Source organism: Aethalodelphis obliquidens, unplaced genomic scaffold (assembly GCF_003676395.1).
Source record: "Aethalodelphis obliquidens isolate GAN/ISIS:26980383/991018 unplaced genomic scaffold, ASM367639v1 scaffold41, whole genome shotgun sequence".
Lineage (NCBI taxonomy): Eukaryota > Metazoa > Chordata > Mammalia > Artiodactyla > Delphinidae > Aethalodelphis > Aethalodelphis obliquidens.
This window is the reverse complement of record NW_020837985.1, coordinates 10,065,424-10,091,577: the sequence shown is the minus strand read 5'-3', so window position 1 is coordinate 10,091,577 and position 26,154 is coordinate 10,065,424. Positions and strand designations below refer to the sequence as shown.

General features: G+C 47.9%; 1 long non-coding RNA gene across 1 annotated transcript in view; it reads right to left on the bottom strand.

The window, feature by feature from the left end:
* The window catches only part of LOC113633858 (uncharacterized), a 42,262-nt gene extending 18,389 nt beyond the window's left edge, over positions 1–23,873 (bottom strand). The window contains exon 1 of the long non-coding RNA XR_003438386.1: positions 23,659–23,873. This is a non-coding gene — a long non-coding RNA (uncharacterized LOC113633858). The remainder of the gene's footprint in view (positions 1–23,658) is intronic.
* Positions 23,874–26,154: the final 2,281 nt, after the last annotated feature.

The window sequence follows — 26,154 nt, the reverse complement described above, 5'->3', positions numbered from 1 at the left end:
TATATATAGATAGATAGATAGAGAGAGAGAGAGAGAGAGAGAGAGAGAGATAACTGATTCACTTTGCTGTACACCTGAAACTAACACAACATTGTAAATCAACTATACTCCAATAAAAAAAAAAAAGATGATAAGAAAAGTCAGGAATCCTTGAACAAGTACTTACCAGGCACCCATTGTGTGGCCAACACATGGATTCAAACCCAGGAACTCACGTCATTTCTGTTCTACAAAACTAGGTACTACGTGAATCTGACAATGTCCCTCCCCAGTTTAAAGGGTATCCATTATCCATAAAATCCAGTTATCTTAACACAGGGTTCATGGCCACCCACGATCTAGCCCTTATCTCTCATGTCTATCACCTGCCGTGCCCAGACTGTATCTAAAAACACATACCCACATAATGTAAGAGTTCTATTAGGGAACAGTTTAAGGACTGCAAACCTTTGGGCACCATTTAATACCTTTCTCATCTCTACTTGCTTTTTATTTAGACATGTGACATGGCTTGCAACACATTAGACATTGGGAAGGAATAAAAATGAATCATATGCAATGTTAAAATAGACCAGTGGAGGATGACCTCTTTGCTGAATCCACCGTAGAGTTAGAGACAGATTGAACACCCCCCTGCCTTAAGGTCCTGTGGTTGTCAAATGCCTCTGCCTTATAGCTAAAGTGCCCCAGGGGTGGTGTCCCCAGCCAACACTAACAGCCTTAAATATTTTATCCTTATCTGCTTTGGGCTAATCTCAGGAAAGGCCCCAGATCACCTTTTCAATCATCTACAGCAGCTCTCAATAGCTCTTCCCTTTCAAGTTCAGGAACAAATACTGAAGAGCTTTATGAGTGTCCCTGTAACTATTCTATGACTTTAATTTTCATGGCAGGATTTTTGTTCCTGAGAAATCTTTTAAAAAATAATGTCAAATTAATCTGCATTTATTGATTTTGGACCTTTTAAAAATATACACATGTTTGTAAAAGTTTTAATTCAGCATCTGCTGGAGAGGAACCTAAGGGACAGAACGTACTAATGCATGGAGAGAATACAAATTGGAATTGGACAAATCTGGATTCGAGTCCTGGATATATCATGTCCTAGCTGTGTGGCCTTGGGCAAGTTGCCCAACCTCTCTGAGCCTTGGCTTATTCACATAGTAAGCAAGAATCATCATATCTACCCCTCAAGTATGGTTTGCAGATAAAAGGAGCCTAAAAGCCAATGACGTAAGTCCCAGTCCAAGTCCAAAGGCCCAAGAACCAGGAGTGCTGAGGTTCAAGAGCAATAGAAAATGGCTGTCCCAGCTCAAACAGAGAGCAAATTCACCCTTCCTCCACGTTTTTGTTCTATTCAGGCCCCCAACAGGTCGATGTCCACCCACACTGGGGAGGGCGATCTGCTTTACCCTGCTACCAATTCAAGAGTTAATCTCTTCCAGAAACATCCTCATAACCACACCCAGAATAATGTTTTACCAGTTCTCTGGGCATCCCTCAGCCCAGTCAAGTAACATAAAATTAACCACCGCACTCAGACTGAACCCAGATCTCTTTGCCTCTAAGACCCCTTCGCCCGGTGCGCTCTACTCAGTACATGGAGGCATTTCTGTGAAACTATTGGGCACAAGAGCTGCCTGGTGCTGTAATAGGGAAGCCCAGCCTTGACAGTGTCCAGCAGAGATTAGACCATCCGCTGACCTGTCCTGCTGGCTCTGGGATGCCTACACTTGGTTGAGGAGGTTCTCAGACCCCTTGTGAGCCAGAAATTCTATAAAATTTGATCTGTCCGTCTGGGTTGCTACCCAAAGAGGGTTAAGAGAGGAACTGTGGAGAAAATTAATTTAATCTGGTGAGGAGTCAGGAAGTAAAGCAGGCCTGTTGGCAGAAGACCCTACCGCAGTTGGAAGACAAAACCAGCTCATTCAAAATGGCCCATGGCGATTCGATCCTTATTAAAGCAGAATGTAAAATCGTAATGTGGACATTGTTGCTGTTCATAAAGGATCTTATAAAGATGATTGCCGGGCACTTTCGCTGTCCCTCTGAAATACAGGAGCCATTAAACTGCCTCCATAACCCTGGGAATATTAAGGAGGACTTACTGGGAACAAATAGAGCTTCAGACCTCAGTGGGGATGACTCATGGATTTACTTCTTTCTCTTCCTTAACCCCAGCCATTTAACCTCAAGGAAAAGGGAAAATGCTTACAGTGACAAAAAAGAAATTAACCCCTACTACCCTCAACTTGCTCGACAGTAGCCAGAGGCTCTTCCCAGTAGGGTCAGCCGTGCCCAGCGACTCAACAGTCCTGGCCAAAGGCAGGCAGAATCCTGGCACCTCCTCGCCCTCAGCCTCAGCAGCAGAAGTGGGTCCGTGGCACAGACCGCAGCTTCCTCCTCCCACAGCCCAAGCTGAGTTCCCAGTTGACGTGATGAGGATTCTATCTAAATCCCTAACTGGGACCCAGATCACCTATTGGGAATGATGCTCTGGCCAGACATCAAGCCCCTTGCCCACATGACTCTTCCCTTGCCATGGTCACCCTCCTGTCATCCACACACTGCAACTCACACACACGGTTCTCTGTCTGGCTCTCTGGACCCTAACAGATGAACCCAGATCCTTTCTCCCATATGGTGGCCCTTCAGGATTTGAACACAGGGATGAACATGTTGCTTGAACATGGTAGTCTCCAGACCTATTAGGCTGGCCTCTTTGGAATAAGCTCCAACTTGCCAGCATCCCTCTGGGCAGTGCCTGGGTCCTCTGGCTGAGGACGGAGTGGAGCCTGCCCTGGGTACCACTTATACCTCCCATGAGGCCACCCATGGGGCAGGAAGGTTTTGGCAGGTGTTTCACAAGGTGGCGTTTTGTCAATCAGCTCAAGCCCCAGATCTTTCAACACAGGACAGAGCAAAATGAGGCCATTATGGCCCTAAGTCTTGATGAGAACAAGAAGACTGAGCTTATGAAATCAGGCGAGTCAAGCACAGAACAAATTCACCTCTGGGGGAGGAGGTCCTACAATTTAGCAATTGAGAATCTCTATTGTTTACAGAGGAAATATGCCAAAGTCTTGGGAAGGAGGGAAAACAGGTTGTTCTGGCCAGCCCTTGCCTCAGGTAGGTAGCTACCTTCCCTGCCCCGGCCCAACTCAGAGCCCCGGCATACGGGTCACCTGCGTCTTAGACATGGACAGACACTAAAATAGCTTAAGATACAGCAAGCCACTCCCACCCACCCCACATGTCCCCAACTCCTATTATCTCTACACAGACACACACACACACACACACACACACACACACACACACACACACACACTCTATAACTAAACGCAATAAGCCCTGGGAATTCAATTTGACAATCAAAAAGAACAAAGTACTGAGACATGCTCCAACATAGATAAACCTCAAAGACACGATGCTCAGTGAAAGAAGCCAAACACAGAAGACCACATATTGCATGATTCCATTGATATGAAATGTCCAGAGAAGGAAAATCTACAGAGACAGAAAGTCACTTAGGTGGAGGGAGGAATGAAGCAACCGATAATGGACGTGATGTTTCTTCTCTGGGTGATGAAAATGTTCCAAAATTATATTGGGGTGATGATGGCGCAATTCTTTTTTTTAAAATTATTTATTTATTTATTTTTTGCGGTACGCGGGCCTCTCACTGCTGTGGCTTCTCCCGTTGCGGAGCACAGGCTCCAGACGTGCAGGCTCAGCGGCCATGGCTCACAGCCAGCCGCTCCGCAGCATGTGAGAGCTTCCCGGACCGGGGCACGAACCCGCGTCCCCTGCATCGGCAGGCGGACTCTCAACCACTGCGCCACCAGGGAAGCCCGCGGGTCCAATTTCTGATTAGGCCACTCCTGGCGATGTGACTTGGGGTGATGACTTCCCTCTGTGCCTCCCCTGTATAATAAGCCTGGCGATACCCACCTCCACCACTGGGTTATTTGGGAAGGTGAAATGAGATCCCGGTAGGACGGCACTCCTGCTCTGGGCTCCTGCAGCTCCCCGTGTGTCTCTCCATTTACATCATTAACATACGATTAATACAAGTTTGGGTGTCTGTCTCTGCCACTCAACTGAGTCTCAAGGTCAGAGATGATGTCTTACGGATTGATAGATCCCATCTCTCCATCCCATCTCTTACCCATCGTAGGTGTTCAATAAAAGACAGCAATTAATATCACTTAGTGCTTGTGAGAGACTCATGGAGAGAGAAGGGCTATTCCTAAGTTAGGAGAGGAAATGAAAGCCCAGAGAGGCGAAGACTTGGCCCGTGAAGCAGTTCATCCCAAACCATCCCTGTTTCCTAAGGCTCCAGCCTGGTGTGACTAGCTCTGTGTCTTCTCAGGGGCCCCCTTCTCTGCCTTCACAGATGCAGTCCCGGCTCTCACCTCCTACAGTAGTTTGGGGCTCCCCAAAAGGCAGGGTCCATCCAGGTCACATCTATGATCAACCATCTTGGCACAGTCTGTTAAGCATGTAGTCTTAGACCACACTAACAATCCTCACCTTTTAAATTCGGCAATGAACTTGTGCCAAGCATGGCAGTAAGACCCATGCAGTCTTGGCTCTAACGAGGACAAGTCCATCCAGGCTAGAAGCTCATGAGCGTACCCAGGGTGGCACAAGGCCCAGTCTCTGTTGATGGACGTGAGCATTTTGGCATGCCCATCTTTGCACGTGGTGCATGCCTGCTTTCCCCCCTCTACTCATGTGCTCTCATCATGGTTGTTAAGAATGAAATAGCTGTTAAGTATTAAGGACACACAGCCATCAGTGCCTGAATTCTGCCCTGCCAATGATCCCCCTCCCTCCCCTGGACCCCAAGAAATCTGTAGACACAAGACATAATAGCAGAATGAAAGGCAAAGGACCACTTGACTCAGAAGTCGAGCCCCTGTCACGAATCCACAGCACAGATGAGCCGCCTGAGGCCGACAGGACCCCTGTACCCAGTGAAATCTAAAGCTTGAGTCTATCAACCTCTGGTTGCATGGAAGATGCACATTGGAGGGAGATGGAGCCCAGGGCGGAAGCACATTGTTCAGCTGCACACGATCAACCCTGAACTCACTTCTCCAGCCACCTGTGCGCGTGGAGAAGGTTGAACGGAAGGGAAGGTGGATGGAGGCTTTGACTCTTTACCACAAGTACCCTGCCAGCTAAGAAACAGAGCCCACAGGCTGGACTGTGCCCAGACTCCTCCTCCTTCCTTGGCAGGGAGTAGGATGTGGCAGCCAGAAGGGATATGGGCAGTAGCTGGGAAAAGGGTGAGCTATGTTTCCTTTCCTGCAAAATGCTGTAAAGGCAAGAATGTGGGCTCTAGGATCAGGAAGATGCCACATCCATGTTGACTGAGGGGGACTTCTGAGGCACATACACTTCAAGAACTGTTGAAAACAGCCCTGTCGCTAGGACCGGGCAACTCCTTGGAAGGTAGTGGGGTTGATGGTGAGGCCAGTGGGGAAGGATGCCCCAGGAGGAAGCTGCTTCTCCCAGGGTCACCAGCGTGACGACCAGGCAGAGGCAATGGGACTGCCTTAAGCTTCACATCCTCCACCTGTGGGTGCAGACTTCTCAGTACCTCCTTTCAGGGCTGATGGGAGGAACGCACCGGAGCAGGGCTTGGAGGACACTACTCACTTCCTCTTGCCTATATCCCACCAGCCAATACCCGATGGTGTTTGCAGGCCCCTGGAAACCGGCATCCACTTCCGTGAACTACAGCATTGGAGCATTTGCCTACCCCTTCCCAAACCCCCAGGAGAGCAGGTGACCCGGTGGGTAGATGATGCCCTGAGGGGCTGTGGAAGCAGCGTCCATGCTTCCCTCTCCAGGACGGTGGGGTGGCAGCTGGAGTGCGCCTGGTGGGGAGATACAGCCTCAGAGCAGAGGAATCTGAGATGATTCCCACTTCTTTGCCTTCTGGTTGTGAGGGTTGGAAAAACTACTCAACTGCTAGAAGTCTCTCCTCCTCATTTGACAGTGTGGTCCAGGTTAAATAAGACCCTCACCAGCTTGGGAAGCCGTCTCCTTTTTGACCTCAGTGCCTTCCTATGTGATATGAAAATTATAACAGAAGTTACATCATGACTGGTTATAAGGATTAGATATGCACAGAAAGTGCTTAGAACAGGGCTAAAGGGTGCAAGTAAAGGTCATAGCAGAAACAACAACAATAATAATAATCACAGGATATGATCCTTATAACGTGACAGTTGTTTTTATGACAGTCCTCTCATGTTTTCCCGTGAATGCCATGCACCTCAAATGCTCATCTTGCAGCTAAGCCTGATGTCTTGATCCGTAACTGTCGTGGTGAACTCTCCTCTGTAGGGAACTGGGATTGTAAAGGGCTGCGGTCGGCCTCCTGCCCCCTAGCCAGTGCTCAGGCAGAGAAGAAAGGCTATGACACATCAGGAATGTCCTTGCAGGCAGGCACCCCTGCCCTGACATTCAGGCTGCTCCGCACACCAGAGGTCTGGTCTTGAGCAACTTTAAGAATTTATCTGCACCTCAGTTTTCTCATCTGTAAAATTGGAATAAAAGTAATCATACTTTTATGATTAAAAGTGATGATTAAATTAGCTCAAGAGCTACTGTGGGCCCTGGGCTTTGCAGGGTTGCATACAGTTGATAGAATAGTCACAGGTCACCAAAGGCAGCTGTGATTAGTTCCGTTGCCTCCATATGGGCCACTCCCCTGACCTAATAACCCATCAAGGGTCTGCATGGCAAGGACGGATCTAAATCTAACCCTCAAGCTAAATAGAGCCAAGATCTGAACAACCTCTGGGTTATGGCCAAAGTTTAAACCACGTCATTTCATGTGTCCATAAACACTTAAAAATCAGCCCTCCCTTACCCCACTGAAGTTCTTTGGAATGAAGAGAAAATCTGTACGTGATCTCAGTTAGTCCTAACCTCAATGGGATGAAGCAGTCCATAGCGTTGGGAGAGAAGATGATTTGCCCAAAATTGGGAGAGAAGATGATTTGCCCAAAATTGGAACTGCCGCCAATTTTGAAACGCAGATATGTCTTCCTTTAAAGCCACCATGCTTCCTTTTGCATCCTGCTGTGTTTTCCTATTGAACACCTAATTTTATAGTCGATCTGTTGGCAAAACATCTAAGTTTTCAGGTAGAGAAAAACCAAGATGATAAATATCACCGGAGGGATGATTTTCCAAAGGTTAAACATGTGGTTGGAAACAATTAAAACACTACATATAAGATGATGAGTCAAGTGTCTGTGATTCATTCAACAAGTCAATCATTAATTAATTTATTTAACAAACATGTATTAACCTCGTACTCTGTGCTAGATACTCTGTGCTCCTACTCCCTGGGCTGGATGCTAGGGATGTAGCAGAATGTAAAGCCTATACTTGTTCTCCCAGAATTTCCCATTTGTTTAATATTATAGCTTTGATTATAACCCCTCTTGTCAGTTTTCTTGCCACATTACTCTGTTCTCCCACTCTAAGCCTTTTAATAGCATATTATCATTTCTATTTTTAATGGAAAACAGCAGTACTCATTTGTTGGTTAATTATTAACTGTCTCCCTCTCCATCCTCTTTTTCTATCTGGAATCCTTCTCCACTGTGCTGAATTTTAAAACCACTGGGTCTGCCCTTCTTCCATGAACTTTTACCATTGGAAGCTCTGATTGACTCCCACTGAGTAGGAGGGCAGCTATAGATTACTGGGAAATATGGTAACCAGTGCTAGAAAAAAAGTGGGTCACATCTTCGTGTTTTATAAGCACCCAACACAATAGTCCTCTTTCCATCTTTGAGTGGAGGGATTCTGAATCTCATCCTACTTGGCTTTGTAAATTAAAATGAAAATGTTTCCAATACAATCTGCTTCGCTCCAAAGCTGTCAGTAAGCCACCCCTGCCCAAGCTACCACACACAAAGCTCTGGCTGTGATTTTTGTAATATGGGACACAGGACTGCTCCTGGTACTGGGGCTCACCCCAGGATCAGTTGCACAAGGGAAAGATGGGGTTACCAATTTAATTGTCAGTTCTATACGACATGATGCCAGCATTTTACTGACCCTGGTGTGCACAGTAGCCCTGCGGGCCTCTGACTTCAAAAAACCATGCTCAGTTATTCTCATAGGTTATAAGTGGAAGCTTTAACCATCCTTTATCTGCCTTTAAATGATTTATTGCACTTACTTGTTTACATGGCATTCTGTTCTGTTGGACCATAACTTTTGAAATCAGAATCTCAGATTTAATCCTGGCTGTATCCTCAGTACATAGCCTAGGGCCTGGCATAGTGTAAGGGCTTAACAAAAGCTTGTGAGATGAATAAAACAAAGAATGAATGAACAAACCACAGACGTGTAGCGCATCGTCTTATACGCAGTGTTCCAACTGTTTCCAACTACACGCTACAGTTGAGGTCTATCAGCTCGGTTTTGCTCTGCCTGTAAATTTAGACACTTTGCCAACAGATTGATTATAAAACTATGTATTAAATAGGAAAACACAGCAGGATGTAAAAAGAAGAACAATGGCTTTGTAGACAGACATAGCTGGATCTGAAACCTGGTGGCACTACTAATTTGCTTTGGGCAAATCTTTTGCTCTTCCAGCCAGTATAGATAGAGAGAGACTCTAGGGAACAGATGTCCAGCAACTATACTCCGGGATCTTCTGCCCCACCAGGAGGGATGGTGCCTGTAGCAGGTTGGGTTCCCCTGGCAACAGGCCTTGAAATAAAAATTAGGGTACCTAATGTAAATTGGTACAGCCACTATGGAGAACAGTATGGAGGTTCCTTAAACAACTAAAAGTAGACCTACCATATGATCTTGCAATCGAGCACTACTTAGCCATAAAAAAGAATGAAATAACGTCATTTGCAGCAACATGGTTGGACCTAGAGATTATCATATTAAATGAAGTTAAGTCTGACAGAGAAAGACAAATATATGATATCGCTTATAGGTGGACTCTGAAAAAATGATACAAATGAACTTATTTACAAAACAGAAATAGACTCACAGACATAGAAAACAAACTTATGGTTACCAAAGGGAATAGCAGGGGGTGGTGGGGGAGAGATAAATTAGGAGTTTGGGATTGACATATACACACTATTGTACATAAAATAGGTAAACAACAAGGACCTACTGTATAGCACAGAGAACTACACTCGATGTCTTGTCAGAACCTATAATGGAAAAGAATCTGAAAAAGAATATATATATATTTACATATATACGTACTGAGAATATACAATATAAATATATATATGTATATAACTGAATCACTTTGCTGTACACTTAAAACTAACACAACATTGCAAATTAAGGATAGTTCCATTTTTTTAAAATTAAGGTACCTAGGAATTTGCTGTTACAATCAATACGTAATAGAGAGGGAGAAAGCAGGATTTGGCAAAGGGAGAAGTTGAGCTACTTGGCAGTTCCAGCCAAGCAAGGTCTCTGGTGACGCCCCCGCCCCGGGGGGCCTGGAAAATGGAAAAACCTTCAGCATTGTCCCAAGTCAGGGCATGGGGGCCACTGTTTCCTCCTTGCTTCTTGGAGCCAGTGCTCTCTCAGCAGCCCCCAGAGTTCTTTCCAGAGTTCTAACTCTTGTCTCCCAGGAAACTGCTCCTAGATCAATAAACTCTGGCTTATCCAATCTGATGTTCCCACTCCTCCTCGATCACAACCCTCAAAATCCAGTCTCCTGCATCCTCCCCCAGCTCCTGCTGGCTCAGGCGGACTAGATCCTGCAGCCACTTCAGCCCTCTTCCTGCCTCTCCACATGGCCCCAGATGAGATGCGAATTAGCCCTGGTTATTAGCCAAGCAGCTAGGGATGGGGAGAAGTGGATGTAGACCCTGAAGCAGCTGATGTTCCCTTGCAGGGGCAAGGCCACTCCAACATCTTCAAGCAAAGAAAGAGGGGATGTTACTCCTCAATAGGGATGAGAGGCCCAGAGATTCAGGGGAATCTAGAGAGTCAAGGTTTGGGGACACATCAACCCAAGTGGTTCCCAAGCAAGGTCAGGAGACCTTGGCATGGCAGACCTGCCTGAGTGGGGAATTACTTTTTCTTGTAAATTGCACAACTAGGCTTTGAATCCAGGCATGCTGACCCCAAGTCCTAGATCCTGAGCACCCGCTAACAGGCAGATCTAAGATTTTTCCTCCATGGCCATTCCATGGTCCCATTGCAGAGGAGAGCAAATGTCCTTCTACATGTTCTCTTATCCTCTGGGCCCACTATTACCTTTTTTTTTTAAATCACCCTAATTAAAACATAACCTCTTTGATACCCTACTTATCGCTGTATCCCAAGCAACCATCACAGGACCTGCCACATGGTAGGGGCTTCACGAGGATGACAATCATTAGGAAGGAAAGGAACTAGTGTGTGTCAAGCCCCTTCCACATGCCAAGCTCTGTGCTAACACCGTCAGACATTCAGCTCCATTTCATCCTCTCTGAAATCCTCTGAGGTCAATGCTGATGACCTCTAAGGCTGCCCTTGAGGAAACCTTGGAGGCAGATCTGCTCAAGAGGACGCGGCCAGGGTCCCCTGAAGTCTGACTCCAAAGCCTCACTCGTTAAAGCATTGCAAACGAAGGCATAAAAGAGCAAACCTTTAAAACCACACACAGGCACCGTGTAAAAACCAGGGGAAGGGACAGGCTTCAGCATTAAAACATGCACCACGACTCCAGCAAACTAAGAAAGTCAACGTCAGGTAGTTGATCGAGAACAGCATCTTTGAACCAGCTTGTATTGCAAAGCTTCTGTCCAACACTTGTCAATCTAAACCCTGGGAACTGAAGCTACAGAAAGAAAGCTGTTTAATATGCAGGGAGCTCAGCTTTGCGGGGAGCAAAGAGCCTTTACCTCCCCCAATATATTCGGGGAGTGAGCAGAAAATGGCATTTAACAGGATTTGAAGATACAGAAGACCTGTACTACAAAGGGACTGTGGCTAATTGTTATTGGGTGGAACAAACCACCCCAAGGTTTAGTGTCTTAAAATCACAGGCATTTATTTAGCTCACGTGTCCGCGGGCCCGCTGGGAAGTTCTGTGGATCTGGGCTTAATTCTGAGTCTGTACTGCCGGCAGGTCAGCAGAGGCCTGAGCAGTCCAGGATGGGCCTGGGCTGAGAACCCCGTGGTCATGTGGTCTCAAACTCCAGCAAGCTAGTGCAGGCTTGTTTACACACGGCCACTGCGTGGGGTCCCAAGTCAGCGAGCAGAAATGTGCAGGGCCTCCTGCGGCCCAGCCTGGAATGACATACTGCTCCTTCTGCCGATTCTATTGGCCACAACAAGTCACCACCTCCATTCAAGATGTGTGATAGCTGACTGCACCTCTGATGAAAGGAGCTGCCGGTCATGTGGTAAGGGGTGCGGACACAGTGAGAAGAACTGTGACCAGTTTTGCTGAGATGGACCGTGGGGATCTCAGACAAAGAAACGTCCTCAGGTCTCACAGACCCTGAAAGAAGGTCAGAGGTTTTATCTACTGTCACACAACAAGGCATGGTCAGAGGCCAAAATAGAACAGGAGTGTTACAGAGAATAAAAATGCAGTTAGCCCCTACTTAGTACTGTTAGGGGAAACACTGACTGAAACCGGCCACCCTGGCCGGGCACCACAGTAGCCACTTGCATGAGTTATCTAACAACAGGAGGTCCTGGTAAGGAACGAGGAACTAGCAAGCTACCACCAACCGGAAGAATTCGGGAAAGGTCAAAGCAGAGAGGAGACGCCAGTCCGCATGGCCTACCAACCTCCCAGAATCCTCCTCGCTGGAATCCATCTTGGCTGAGCGATGCCCACACCACCAGAAAGGACCCTGAGCCAGACTGATTGGCCAGAGACAACCGGGAAACTAATCCCATCACCATAAAGCCCGAGACTGCGAGCCATGTAGCAGAGCCGTCCTCCTGGGTTCCCTCACCCTCCTGCTCTCCGCCCGGGCGCCCCTTCCCAATAAAGTCTTTTGCTTTATCAGCACGTGTGTCTCCTCAGACAGTTCATTTCCAAGCGTTAGACAAGAGAAGAGTCCACTGGGGCTTCCCTGGTGGCGCAGTGGTTGAGAGTCCGCCTGCCGATGCAGGGGACACGGGTTCGTACCCCGGTCCGGGAGGATCCCACATGCCGCGGGGCGGCTGAGCCCGTGAGCCATGGCCGCTGAGCCTGCGCGTCCGGAGCCTGTTGCTCCGCAACGGGAGAGGCCACGACAGTGAGAGGCCCGCGTGCCGCAAAAAAAAAAAAAAAGAGGAGAAGAGCCCACTTTCAGGTCCTGGAAGGGGTCTCCCTTCCTGCAACAGCACCATGGAAGGTCGTGATACACTTGATCTCATGTAATCTTCCCAGTAACCCGGTGAGCAGCTTCTGGTCCCCACGTGTATGGGCACCTGGAGTTTTCGCCTGCCCAGCAGGCCTCCTCTGCTTTCTTTAGTAACAGCATCCCAACATTCCTTTGAGAAAATGTGGTTCTTCCATGTTCTATTCATGAGGTTTGATAGGCTTGACCCCTCCCCTGGCTCCAAAGTGAGCTCATGACATAGCCTATCAGAGAAGCCCATCTCTCTAGTCTGGGGTTACATGTGGGCGTAAGACCCAAGGCAGATGAATCATGTTGGCCACGGGAATTCCATGGAATAGTGTCTTCCTCTCACTGGGGTTAAGAATGCTGAAGCCTAGTGCTGTCAGTGGCCTTTGCATCAGTCAGGAGAGACCCTGACAGTGACCCAGCACAGACGGAGTTGAGGGAGGGAGGAGCAGAGACAAATTCCTAGGAAAAGTCATAAGAACCCAAAGATTGAGGCATGCCTGGAGCTGCGTGAGATTTCTGGTGTTCCAAGGAAGCTAATTCCATTTTTCACTTGAGGCAGATTGAGTTAGGTTTCTGTCATTTGCAACCAAAATCATGGCTAATAAACCAATTTAAAATATGCCTTTATACCTGAACTTGTGGGGCTTGGCTCTCCACCCTTGAAGAGCTTTCTATTTTATGGGCGAGAGAAGGAAAATATGCATGAATCAGTGAGAAAAGAGAGAGAGTTTGCAATAAAAGGCTAAGAAGTATTCATTTAACAAATACTGAAGGTCAAAACTGAGCCAAGCTCAGGTGTCCCTGTTCTAAACCTTTGTGGTACCCTGTGCTTCGGAACACTCAACACTCTAGTAACTACCGGTTCTGTGTAAGTCATGCTAGGCTGTAAGCCCCAAGAGGGCAGGTAATATTTTTGCCGTGTTCTTTAGTACTTTGCACAGTTCTGAGAGGTGGGGCAGGTGTCCTCTTTGCTCCCGATTATTTCTTCAGTATCTTTAAAATTCATTGTTCAGAACCCTCGATTCCTTAGAAGGATGCCGTCAGGCCTCACCACCCTCTAGTGGTCCTTTGTGCCGTCATCCATGGCACACTGTCCTCCTCCCTACCTCAGGGACCATGGTTCCTCATTGGAATCACTTCCTTGAAAACAACCTTAAATTCTCCCCCCTCGCCCCACCCCGATCATTCTTACCTGGTCAAGCTCCAAACTTCATTAATTCACTTCTTCACCTATGCTCTGGCCTACCCCGCAACAGTTCAATATTGCTGCAGGTAAACACATCATCTCTGCTTAAAGGGAGGCTCTACCTGGAGACTTTAACTGACCAATCACCATCCTCTCTCTCTCACATGGTGCTTTTTTTTTTCTTGAGCCGAGTCATTTTTTTTTTTTTATTGGAGTATAGTTGCTTTACAATATTGTGTTAGTTTACACTGTACAGCAAACTGAATCTTATACCCCCCTTTCTTGGGTTTCCTTCCCATTTAGGTCACTGCAGAGCATGGAGTAGCGTTCCCTGTGCTATACAGTAGGTTCTCATTAGTTATCTATTTTATACATAGTATCAATAGTGTATATATGTCAATCCCCATCTCCCAATTCATCCCACTCCCACCCCCATTTCCCCCCTTGGTATCCATACCTTTGTTCTCTACGTCTGTGTCTGTATTTTAGCTTTGTAAATCAGATTGTCTATACCAACTTTTTCAGATCCCACATATATGCATTAATGGAAAGTTTGCTTCCTCTCCTTTCTCCAGCCATATCCGTTGCCCCTGGAGTTAACTGTTGTTCTTACTTTCCCTGTATACTCTGTGCAATTAAGAACACATATTCTTTTGTCTGTTTTTTTTCCCCATAATTAAATGACAGCACTCTAAACGTACTCCTCTACGTGTTGCTTTTTTCACTTGACAAAATATCTTAGATGCCATTTCATCTATCTATCTATCAATCACCTATCTATAACCTGCCTCCCTCTTTTTAATGGCTACGAAATGCTCCACTGTAGGGACACACCTCATTCTATTTAATCAGCACTCTTTTGGTGAATATTTAAGTTGTTTCCACTCTTTTGCTAGCTCAATGATGCCATGAATATCTTTGCTTTGCATAAGTACTAACAGGCCTGTGGGATAAATTACCCAGGAGTCAAAGTGAACTGTGCAATTTACATTTTCATAGCTATTGTCTCTTGCCCTCAATAGTTGTCCCAGGTTACACTTCCCCCAGCCTCATCTTGGTTTAATCCTCAGCAAAACAATTACCACTTTCCAGGAGTGTTTGTTGGTTGCTGTCTCCCCCCAGGGCAGAAAATTGTTCGTTGCTGCTGGACTCCCAAGTGCCTACATTACTCTCTGGCAAGCTCCCAATAAATAGGTTTGGAATAAATGAATAAACAACTGAAAATGGACAGAATGAAAAGAGGTTTGACATCCAACTGACATCAGATTCTAATCCTGGGTCTGTCACAACTGTGTGATCTGGGACAAATTACTTAACCACTCTGAGCCTCATTTCTTCATCTGGTAGACAGAAAAAATAATAACCCTTATTTACTTTCGGGGCCAAATAGGATAATGGATGTGTCCTGTGTTTTATAAGTGTAGAGAGCCTACTCCCACCCCACCCCCCACCGCCTTCCTGCAGATACTGAGGTCCTGCGCTGACGAGGAGCCATAACCAGCTAAAAGGCAAATCCTAAATCAACACATTTAAACTTAGTGACGGCACATGTTGAACCCCATAAATTTACGGTTAGAGTTGTAGAAACCACAAGGATAATTTGGCAGGACTTCCACTGGCTAGTCCTCATTGGAGAGAAGGTTGATTTACCAGTAGATATTCTCTACAGAGAAGCAGATGTCTAGAGCCCCAGGCTTAAGGTCTATCAAAGAAATCAGGATACACACCATCCAGCCACCACACCGATGACCAGCACTAATATTCTAGTAGATCCAAAAAATGTCCACCTAAAGAAACCGCTGATGGCTGGGATGAAGTGGGGCCAAAGTGAGATTTCTAGCGAAGATCAGGGGAAACACTTTTTTTCATGGATGCAGGGGGCTCTTTCCTCAACGTAGAAAACAGCCTCAGAGGGTGGGCAAATAAAGAATTTAACAGCTCCTGCAAAAACTCACCAGAACCAATTATAATTAGGACTAGACTGGCTTAGCATGAAATGTCTGATGGAAACTCCATGCTGAGAAATTGAGTGCCTTACTGGGGAGAGGGGCTGGCTGGATTTCAGGAATGGCAGGGTGTAAGGTCACCCTGCTGTCTCTGTTTTAGATTGTGATTGACCACTGAATAGCTGCACAAATTGAGATGCCCTGCCCGGACCCCAGCCTGACAGAACAATCAGCCTACACTGCCCTGGAGACGGCAGGGCAGGAGCTGGTAATTGACAGAGAGCTCACTTTGGAAGCAAGAGCCAGGAGCAACCAGGAATCTGAACTGACAGAGCCCCAGGGCACAGGAGCTGGAATCATCGAGGTCTGTGTCATGATGCACAGAGAGCTCTGTTTTTCAAATTCAGCTCTGCCATGGGACTTTGGACATGTGACCGGCCTCTATGAGCCTGTATTACCCCCTGCAAAACAGAGAGGAGAATAAACATCTTTAGAGGAGTGAAAAATGAGGATGCTATGATGATGATATTGATGATCATTCTAATAGCAACTAGCCGCTATCTCACATTTTCCAGGTGCCAAGAACAATCTAAGGATGTTAAAAATGCATTAGCTGATGGAATCTTCACAAGGCCTCTGCTGGTATTCTTCCCATTTTCCAGACCGAGGGACTGAGCAATAGAGATTCTAAGGTATTGCCTAAGGTTACATAGCTAGAAGCTGACAAATCCTGAATCTGAACCTGAGCTTTCTGGCTCTGGAGTCCATGTTTGGAAACACTGGAGAGGCCATGTGGGTTTGAAGGATTAAAAGGGAAGGATCCCTGCAATGTCTGGCAGGAAGATTGTGCTCAATAAAAGTGAGTTCCTGGGCTTCCCTGGTGGCGCGGTGGTTGAGAGTCCGCCTGCCGATGCAGGGGACACGGGTTCGTGCCCCGGTCCGGGAAGATCCCACATGCCGCGGAGCGGCTGGGCCCGTGAGCCATGCCCACTGAGCCTGTGCGTCTGGAGCCTGTGCTCCGCAACGGAAGAGGCCACAACAGTGAGAGGCCCGCGTACTGCAAAGAACGAAAAAGAAAAAATAACGCTCTTGATCCGAAAACCATCAGGACCCAAAGAGGCTCAAGACACGTCTTCTCCCAGGGACTAGTCATTGAAGACCTGCATGCAGTGGGAAAAAGGAAATGAACGTTTTGTAAAAACCACCAACCGAGTCACACATGGCAAAGGCTTCCTCCAAAGCACAGGCCCTTCTGGGTCCTCTAAGCTGTTTTAAAAAGTAGTATCAGCCTCAATTTTTTTAAAAAAAGATATGTTAATTTATATATTAATAATATATATTAATATTATTAGTATATTAATAATATATTAATTAAGCAGATCTATTTTTTAAATAGATATATGCAGTGAGTGGGTGAAGCTCCAATGCTGAGGCATTTTGGTGGGTGAAAGTGTTACCGAGTCCAAGCTCACTCTGCTTGCAGCACGGCAGGCCAGTAAATCAGAGACGAGGTGTTGAGACAAGGAAGAAGACTTTATTCGGAAAGCCGGCAGACCCAGAGGAAGGCAGACTAAAATCTCAAAATAACCATCCTGTTGGGGTTTGGATGCCAGTTTCTTTTATAGCATGGAGAGGGGGAGGAGATGAGGAAGTAAAGTAAAAAGGCCCTTAAGTTCTGCAAATGTCCCCTGGAATGGCCAGCCTCGGGGAGGGGATGTGCTAATTTCTTCTTTCTTGCAGCCATCCACAGGTGGACAGGGTCTGGATGTTTCCCTGAACAAAGGCACTTTAGTTTAACATTCAGGCAGAGGGGCAGGGTTCCCTGAGGCAGGGAACATTATGTATACACAGCATCCTTTTAGTGAACAAAAGCAGTGGAAAGCAAATGTTAAAGTAAAAGAAACAGCTCTGATTTGGGCTCTTCCCTGTTACAAAAAGGCGTGGGCAAGACCCCAAAGGTCAAAGCTCGGTCCTGACTTGTTAAGAGAAAATCACAAAGTTGAGGGTATGTCTGGGTCACCCGATGATGACTCAAGTGGCCCAGGGGAGTAGTCACCTGTTTCCACATGTTCTGCCCTCCGAGGGACAAAGAGTGTTGCCTGCCGTATCAGTAAACGAAGGATGTTGCGTGAATAAAGCCCTCAGCCACTGCAGCTAAGGGTGCACCCCTTAGAATTCGGGGCGGAGAAAAGCAGGATACTGGCCCTCGCTAGTCAAGATGCATAGCAAAGGGATGATCTCAGTAAGCTCAGACTTATGTGTCTTCCCATATACAGAAAAGCGCTCAAATCATTCATCTGAGATGTCTGGTTTTGTAATTAGCAGTAATCTTTTGATGTTCAACTACATTTTTTTTTTCAGCAAAAACTCCTAGATATCCTGGTTCCTCCCTTACCTCTTCGGAACGGTCCGTCAGAACTACCTGAGAGGCTGCCACCCCCGGCTACAGTCCTCAGTAAGTCTGCTGAATAAAACATAATTCTCAACTTTTAGGTTGTGACATTTTCTTTTAGTCAACATTTCTCACCCCACCCTTGCCTACCTCCAACATCCTCTGCTCCCATGCGGCCACTTTGCATCCTGGCACCTGCCTTATTGCACTGATAATATCACCGTCTTGTGTCCACTGAGCACCTACTGTGTGCCAGGCCGTCTATATCCATGCTTTCCAGACACACAACCATTCCTGGAAAGTATCTCCGTCGGACAAATGAGCTAATTGCACACGGAGAGGAGAGGTAAAGCGGCTTGCCCAAGGTCACACAGAGGGGAAGTTTCCAAGTCAGAACTGGAAGGCAATGGGACATCAATCAAGCCTCAGACTGCCCGTTAAAGAGTCCAGGGCCTGCAAACATGAATTGTCCATGAGGCCTGGAGACATCTGTCCTGGACCGCCAGCTCCTTACTCTGCCACCTCTGTACTCTGCCCTGCCAGCTGGGGCTTCCACCAGCTGCTGAGTCCTGATGTTGAGGCTCCTCTGTGGGTCTGTCATTCTAGAGAGGCCCAGGTCTCATGCGGCAGGTGGAGTAGGAAAGATTGGAAGAGTTATCTCTAAAACACATCAGTGTTTTCCACCCTCTGTGACTGTACTCACTTGGCCCTCTGTGTGTGTGTGTGTGTGTGTGTGTGTGTGTGTGTGTGTGTGTCCCTCTCACACTCCAGTTCCCTCCAACCTCTGTTCAGACATGGCCCCTGCTGGCCCTTTGCTTGACTGTGTGTCCATCCCCCTTACCAGCCATGAGTTTGCTGGACATGGGAATGGCTTATTCATCTCTATACCTCCAGGGCCTAGGACTCACTGCTACCCGGCACATAGTAATGGCTCAGGGCACTGAATTATCTCAATTTGATGTAACTTGAAGTGGAAAGGAATGTGGAAAAAAACCCTGGATTCTAGGTTAATGAAAACCTCAAATTCCATGAGCTCCTTCATAGATAGCAGCTATTCCTGCACAGGAGAGGGAGAGAGAGGAAGGGAGAGAGGAAAAGAGAGAGAAGGAGACAGAGATGCTGAAGAAAAAGATGAAGGGAGAGAAAGAAAGGAGGTGAGGGAGAGAAGGGGCAGGAGGAGGAAGTGGTGGAGGAGGGGAAATGGACAGAATCAGGGATCTAGGGAAAGAGGAGAGACCATCTCTCCTTTCAATGAGCAAAACTTCCCTGCTTTACTCTGATTGCACCATCCTGAGCCAGCCCCTGAGGTCAGTGGTGCCTCAGTGAATTGATTGACTTAGGCCTGGGGTACTAAACCAATCAGGATCAACCTTGCAGGGATGGGGGCCAAGTGGTCCCACTGCTGAGAGAAGCTCGGGGTGGAGGTGGATGGAGAAAGCCACGCCCCTCTCCGCAGCTTCACAGGGGCCAGCACAAACCGCTTGAGGACCACAGCTGCCAGGTGCCCACTTTTGTAAATAAAAGGTCTTGGAACACAGGCACGTGCCTTCGTTTATGTGGTCTGTAGCTGCTTGTGCTCTACAAGGTCAGAGTTGAGTGTGGTCCCCAGAGCAGAAGATATTTACAGTGAAAGATTGCCCACCCCCTGCTCTGAGAGAACCCCAAACACCATAAGCTCTGGTTTCACTACTCTAGACGCTTCCTTTGGGCATCTTTGTTATTCAAGTCTTACTTCAGTCCCTGAGCTGATCAGGATCCTTCCTACAAAGGAACCTTTCTGTCTTAATTAAGCAAATTGCGGGGACTTCACTGCAGGGGGGTGCGCCAGGGAACTCAGATACTAAACACCGCGTGGCACGGCCAAAAGAATATAAAATAAAAAGCCAATTGGGATCTGTTTATATTACAATCCAAATGACCTCCAAGTACGCGGCTCTGCCCCCGCCCCGCCCCACTCCCAGATGCACTCCTAGGTGTACTTCACAGCATCTTTTCAGAAGAGGCTCCACTGTTTCCTAGCATGAGACTCCACACGAGGGAGAGGAAAACAGCCCCTTTGAGACCTGTCTTCAGGCACTGGTTCCCGCGGGAAAACTCTGCACAAAGAGTCTCATGTCAATACCCCTTCGGCCAAATATTTCACAATGGACTCAGCCCTGAGTCGGTGAGGTCCAGCCTGGGAGAAGCTCAGAACTAACTGGAATTCCAGACACTCCCCAAACGTCCCCGTTCTTATGTGTCCTAACACCGTCCTCTCCCCAGCTGCAGAGTCAGAAATGACACTTGGCTGCCGGCACTTTGCACTTGACATTTTCCTGGAATATTTTATCACCACACAGACTCAGCTTAAGTAGTTATGACTTCCCAGGAATTCCACCCACCTCACAGATACGTGCTAATTACCCGGGCCCTGTGCCCCATGCCCATGCCCCTGACACACTGCAAGTGGGGCCTGGAGGCTGCCCAGACTGCTGGGAGGCCCCGCGCTGTGCAGTGTGAGGCCCTGGCCTGGGGGCAGGACTCCTCAGACAGCGCTCCTGGGAAGTCCAGCTGGTGCGTTGAACACAACGCTGCAGAGCTGAGCGTCAGGCCGCAGCGGGCTCTGCACTCCTTAACTTAGGGCGGGGAGGGAGCAGGGAGGCACTACTGCAGATGCTGGACAAGACAGGTGAAGGTCAGCAGTTACAGGACAGTCTGGTGAGAACTAAGCTGGGGGCTGTGCAGGATGCCAGGAGGGCACACACCACAGGTAACCGTGGTTGCTAGCGTTTATATAACGCCAGTGCTTTACACGTGGCCGCCATTGTTCTAAGAGCTCCACGTGTACCAGCTAATAGAGTCACGAAGGTGGGTTTTATTTGGCCAGAAGGGTGTTGACACGAGGCTCTCTGTACACAGTTTTGCGAGGTCACACACCAAAAATGACAGAGCTGGTTGTCCATAAATGGCAATGAATGACCACGCTCGCCCTGCCTTCTGTACCCCAGGTGGTCCTGGGAGTTTTCACATAAACCATCGCATGCAATTTTCATGACAACCCATAAGGCAGGTGTAGGGCTCCTCACTTGAGGAGGACATCAGGGCTCAGAGGTTATGAAGCGATTCTGTGGTCACACAGCTAATAGCCAAGCAAAGATTCACACCTGACATATTTGGGACCACGGCCCTGGCTCGATGAGACACGGTTCCTCCATTCAAGAGGTGAGCAAATTAGCTGAAAAAGCGTCACGGATGGATTAAAGGAAAGTAAGACTGCAAGAGATTCAGCCTTCGGATTCCAGGAGCTCAAAATGGAATTCAGAGTTCACCTGTCCCCATCTGTGACCCCACGTGGAAAATGAGCACGCAACATCTCAGCCAGGTTCGCACCCAGCCGCTAGGATTCTCTGCACACACAGGAAGCAGGGGCCCCAGCTCACAGAGAGGCCTCCCCCAGCTAGGTTGGGCTGGGCCTCTCCCCAGCGGGGAGAGCGTGAGGGATGAGGGTTGCAAGACGGGGTTGGAAAGTGAGAGGCTGCCAGATCAGCGGGCCGGTGAGCCAGTTCTTCTCAGGGAACTGACATCTGCTTCCCATAACTCGCCTAGACCATTCCTTCTCGCATAGGTCTTTAAGAGTATGAAGAAAGAGATCTCAGATCTCCTAAGTATTTTGTTTTTAATGAACATCCTGACGAGCACCGCATCCTCAAGACAACCTTCATCTCACGTCACTGTTAAAGGACAGTGTCTAGGGCTTCCCTGGTGGCACAGTGGTTGAGAGTCCGCCTGCCGATGCAGGGGACGCGGGTTCGCGCCCTGGTCCGGGAAGATCCCACATGCCGCGGAGCGGCCTGGCCCGTGAGCCATGGCCGCTGAGCCTGCGCGTCCGGAGCCTGTGCTCCGCAACGGGAGAGGCCACAGCAGTGAGAGGTCCGCGTACCGCAAAAAAAAAAAAAAAAAAAGACAGTGTCTAGAAGCAACAAACCAACCCCTAAGCTTTTGTGACCGGAGCAGATTGAAAGACATTGTTAAAAGAATAAATAAATGAGTGAATGGATATATGAATGAATGAGAGAGTGAAAAAGTGCATAAGTGTGTGTGCTAAGTCCCAAAGCCCTGAGGGGAAAAATTCCTTCTCACAGCTAAGTATAAGAAAGATGGAGAAAGAATGCTAAAATCGGCAGTCCCGTGGTACTAGGGAAGTTTCCTAGGAGCAAAGATTTATTCAGGTACATTTTTCATATCTGGCCCTTTAAGAAAATCCATGTTCTACCTCAGCATGAGGCCAGGCCTGCTGCTTCAACTGGACCAAATACTCATGATCAGACACTTTCTGCATGGCAGGCAGACTCGGGGAACAGGATGGAGAACAAGACAGGCATGGCTTTGCTCTCATGAGGCTTATAATCTGGTGGATTGGAAGTCTGGTGGGACATGTCCCTTCACTCAACATGTACTAATTAACATCCTCTATTAGGCAGACACTGGGAGCACAGAGAAGAAAGATATAGTCCCTCCTTTCATTAAAGTGTATAGAGGCAGAGAAGTAAGCGGATGAGCTTAACAGAGTGCTTAGAAAAGGAAATTGCAGGATGCCATGGGAACCCAAAGGAGGGAGCTTGGAAGGAGAGGGTCAGAGGAGGCTTGAAATGTATTTGCAAGGACTTCAAAGGAATTACAATGTCTCGAGGTGAACAATGTGTTCAAAGGCAAAGTTTCAAAGGAATCACAGTATCCATCCATCCATCCACCATCCACCCAAACAGCCACCTACCCAAACATCCCGGCAGCCAATGTGTATTCAGCTCCCCACCTGCCCAGTTGCCCCAGCCAGGAATCCTCCTCCATCCTTCACCCCTAGACACTCTGCCACTTGCCCGCTTGGCTCTGTGGACACTGCCACAGCCGCAGAGGGCACTACCCTGACACTGCAACACCTCCTGAGTGTTCTTTCTGTGGCCCATCTTGCTCCGTGTCACCTCACCGTCCTCCGCGCTGCTGCCGCCGTTTGCTGCAGAAAGGCTCACTTGAGTGTGTCATTCCCCTTTCTGAATGCTCCCATAGCTCCCCAGTGCCCCTGGGGGAAATGACTCACCGGACCCGCTGATCCGGCAGCTTCTCACTTTCCGACCCCGTCATCCCTCACGCTCTCCCCGCTCCCCCCCTGCGCCTGTCTCCGGCTCCCACGTGTGCCCTGGGCTCTCTCCTGCCTCAGACTGGCTTTTCCCTCTGCCAGAATCAGACCCACCTCCCCCTCCGCCCGACCTGGCTGATGATCAGGACGTGTTTCCAGAAAAACACCGCCCCCAGCACGGGTTCTCTGTGCCGCCGTGGCCCCTGGGAAGCTGCCATTGGAACACCTCTCTTCCTGGATCACAAAGCTCCTTCCACTCACGTGTCTTCCCCACGAGAAGGCGGGCACAGCCCTGGCAAGGATCCCATGTGCCTAGGTTCCTTATTGACTCCCTACCCCCTGGAGAGACATGATAGCTATTCCGTGCTATGGTTTCCCCTTCTTTATTTAATTCCAATTTCCATTCTTTAAATTGTGGGAAAGTGTATATAAGGTAAAAGTTAGCATTTTAACCACTTTTAAAAGTGTACAACTCGGTGGCATTAAGTACATTCACACTGTACCGCCATCACCACCATCCATCTCAGAACTTTTCATCCTCCCGAACTGAAACGGTCCCGATTAAACACTAACTCCCCGCTTCCCCACCCCTCACGCTCCCGCCGCAGGCAAGCACCCTTCCTTCCACACGATACATTTTAAAACCAATATTATACCTGAAGGCTTAGAAGAACTCAGTCTCACTTTCTTCCGGCCACAACCCTTTTTCTGTTCTTCTGGACGTTTGCATGAACGGTCCTTGCATCTAATACTTTACCTATTTACTTATTTTGGTACCTTAGAGTTCACCAAGAGGATTGACATGGCTTCTCATTTGGCTCTCAAACAGCTTCAGAGAGGTAGAGATTATTTCTCCTGTTTAGCAGAACTCACGGATTAGGAGACACACCTCAGGTCCTAACATAAGTAAATATTATCTGCCACGTAGATTGACTTAAAGCCTTTTACTGCCACGGAGAAGTGGATCTCTTTGCAGGTGCGTGTTCTCTAATTATAACCATAAAAAAGGAAGCAACCAAAGCTGTCTGATTTTCATCTACAAAGCAGAGAAATACGGGTGGGAGGATGGCCTCCTGGCTCACTGATGGCACGGTTAGAATACAAGCATTTAGGGTTTTTTGCATAATTGTCTTTCTGCGAAAAGGGCTCAGAGGGATTCTCAAGAGATTAGCAATTTGCCAGCCAACAACATGGCTCGATTTATTGCTGAGTCAGTGTCCTGTGGCGAGGGGTGGGGGGCGCTCTCTGTGTCTCACAGACAAGCATAAAATCTGGAGGAAACTGAGGTCTCACCTCCTGTAGCATAAGAAAGGTGTCTGTAGGTAAACAGGATGGGAAATGCTGTCCTCAGCCTAGTGATACCAATTTCTTCCCTACAGAATATTGCATAACCTTTAGTGGAATAATGATAAAAGAAAATGTGCAAAATTTACTGGGTACTTATATGGGGGGTCCTGGGAAAAGGGCTCTGTATATTTTATTCTCTTTTAATCCTTGTTCAACCCTGTCATCCTTATTTTACCAGCAAGGGAACTGATGTCTAACAGGATTGAGACACTACCCTGAGTCCCACAGCCATTAAGTAACAGGGTTTTGAGCCAACCTTGAGATCCTCATCTCTCTACTCTACTTCCCCCCGAAGTTGTGTGTCCTCCTCTCCAAGAGGGAGATGGAGGGCTTCCCTGGTGGCGCAGTGGTTGGGAGTCTGCCTGCCGATGCAGGGGACACGGGTTCGTGCCCTGGTCCGGGAGGATCCCACATGCCGCGGAGCGGCTGGGCCTGTGAGCCATGGCCGCTGAGCCTGCGGGTCCTGAGCTGTGCTCCGCAATGGGAGAGGACACAGCAGTGAGAGGCCCGCGTACCGCAAAGAAAATAAAAATAAAAAAGAGGGAGATGGAGTGGGCATTTGGTCTGTGCAACAGATGACGTGGGACCAGCCATGTCCTCTTGGTCCCCCTGGAGTTACCTGGGCCTCAGTGGATAGTTTCTGTGCACTCCACTGGCTTCTGATCTCAAGCAACTTCTCTCTCCTCACTTGAAAGAATAACCCTTCAACAGCGTTGTTAAATATCTCAGATTCCTCATCTTGGCAGGACAATCCCATGGAATGTTCTACTAGGTCTCTCAAGGGATCCCAGGAGCATGGAGTCCCACTTCCCCACGTGGGCAGCTCTGTCCTTAATGCACTGTCTGATAGCTTTCCTGTCACCCTTCTCTCCCTTCTCCAACCCTCATCGTGCTTCTTGGGATCAGTTCCTGATTAATCCACTTGTTGCCCAAGCCATTTCTCAGAGTACGCTTTGTGGGGAACCCAAACTAAAACAGGTCATGTTTCAATAATGATGTAATAGGGCTGGAGTTTTGCAGAAAACCCTTTGGGAAACACTTATCAGCTTCCACACCTTCCTCTTTAGAGTTAAGGAAACTGTTTTGCAGAGAGAAGAAATTCAGAGCGATGACTTAGCAGCCGCGCCTTGGCAATACCCCAAGCCTGCTTCTCTCCATCTAGGGCCCTTTAGATCACCCTACACAGCCAACCCCTGCCTTCTGCCTGGCAAGACATGGCAATGTGCTTCTTGTCCTCACTAGACGCCCACCGCCCACCTTATCCATCAGGAATTTGGGGGTCTGGGGAGAATAGTATGCCTGAGTTCACAGACTGTGGCTTATGGGACCCAGGGAGGAGCAAAGATAAGCAAAAAGAGGAGTGTGTTTTGTGAATTAGAATAAATTCCAAACATCCCTGCCATCCTGTGATGGGGAGAATTAGCATCTACTAAGTAATGACTGTGCCTGATATCCTAAACGCTCTAGAATTAATATTCACAGTGCTAATTCTATAAATGAGGGCGACGAGGCAGAGAGGTGAAGCAACTTCTCCATGTGACCAAAGAGCTGATAAGTAGAAAGGATAAGACTCAAACCCAAGCTCTCCAGGTCCTGAGTCTGCTTCCAAACTGCTATGCTATCCACCTACACATATGGTGGGGATTGAATAAGGAAGTATAGTTGCACAGGCTTTGCTTAAAGGAAAGTTAAGGAAGCACACGATGAGAAGGGGATGTGTTACAGGGTGAAACCTGTTCACATGCGTGTGCATGCACATGGGAGAGAGAGAGAGAGAGAGAGGGAGAGAGAGAGAGAGAGAGAGA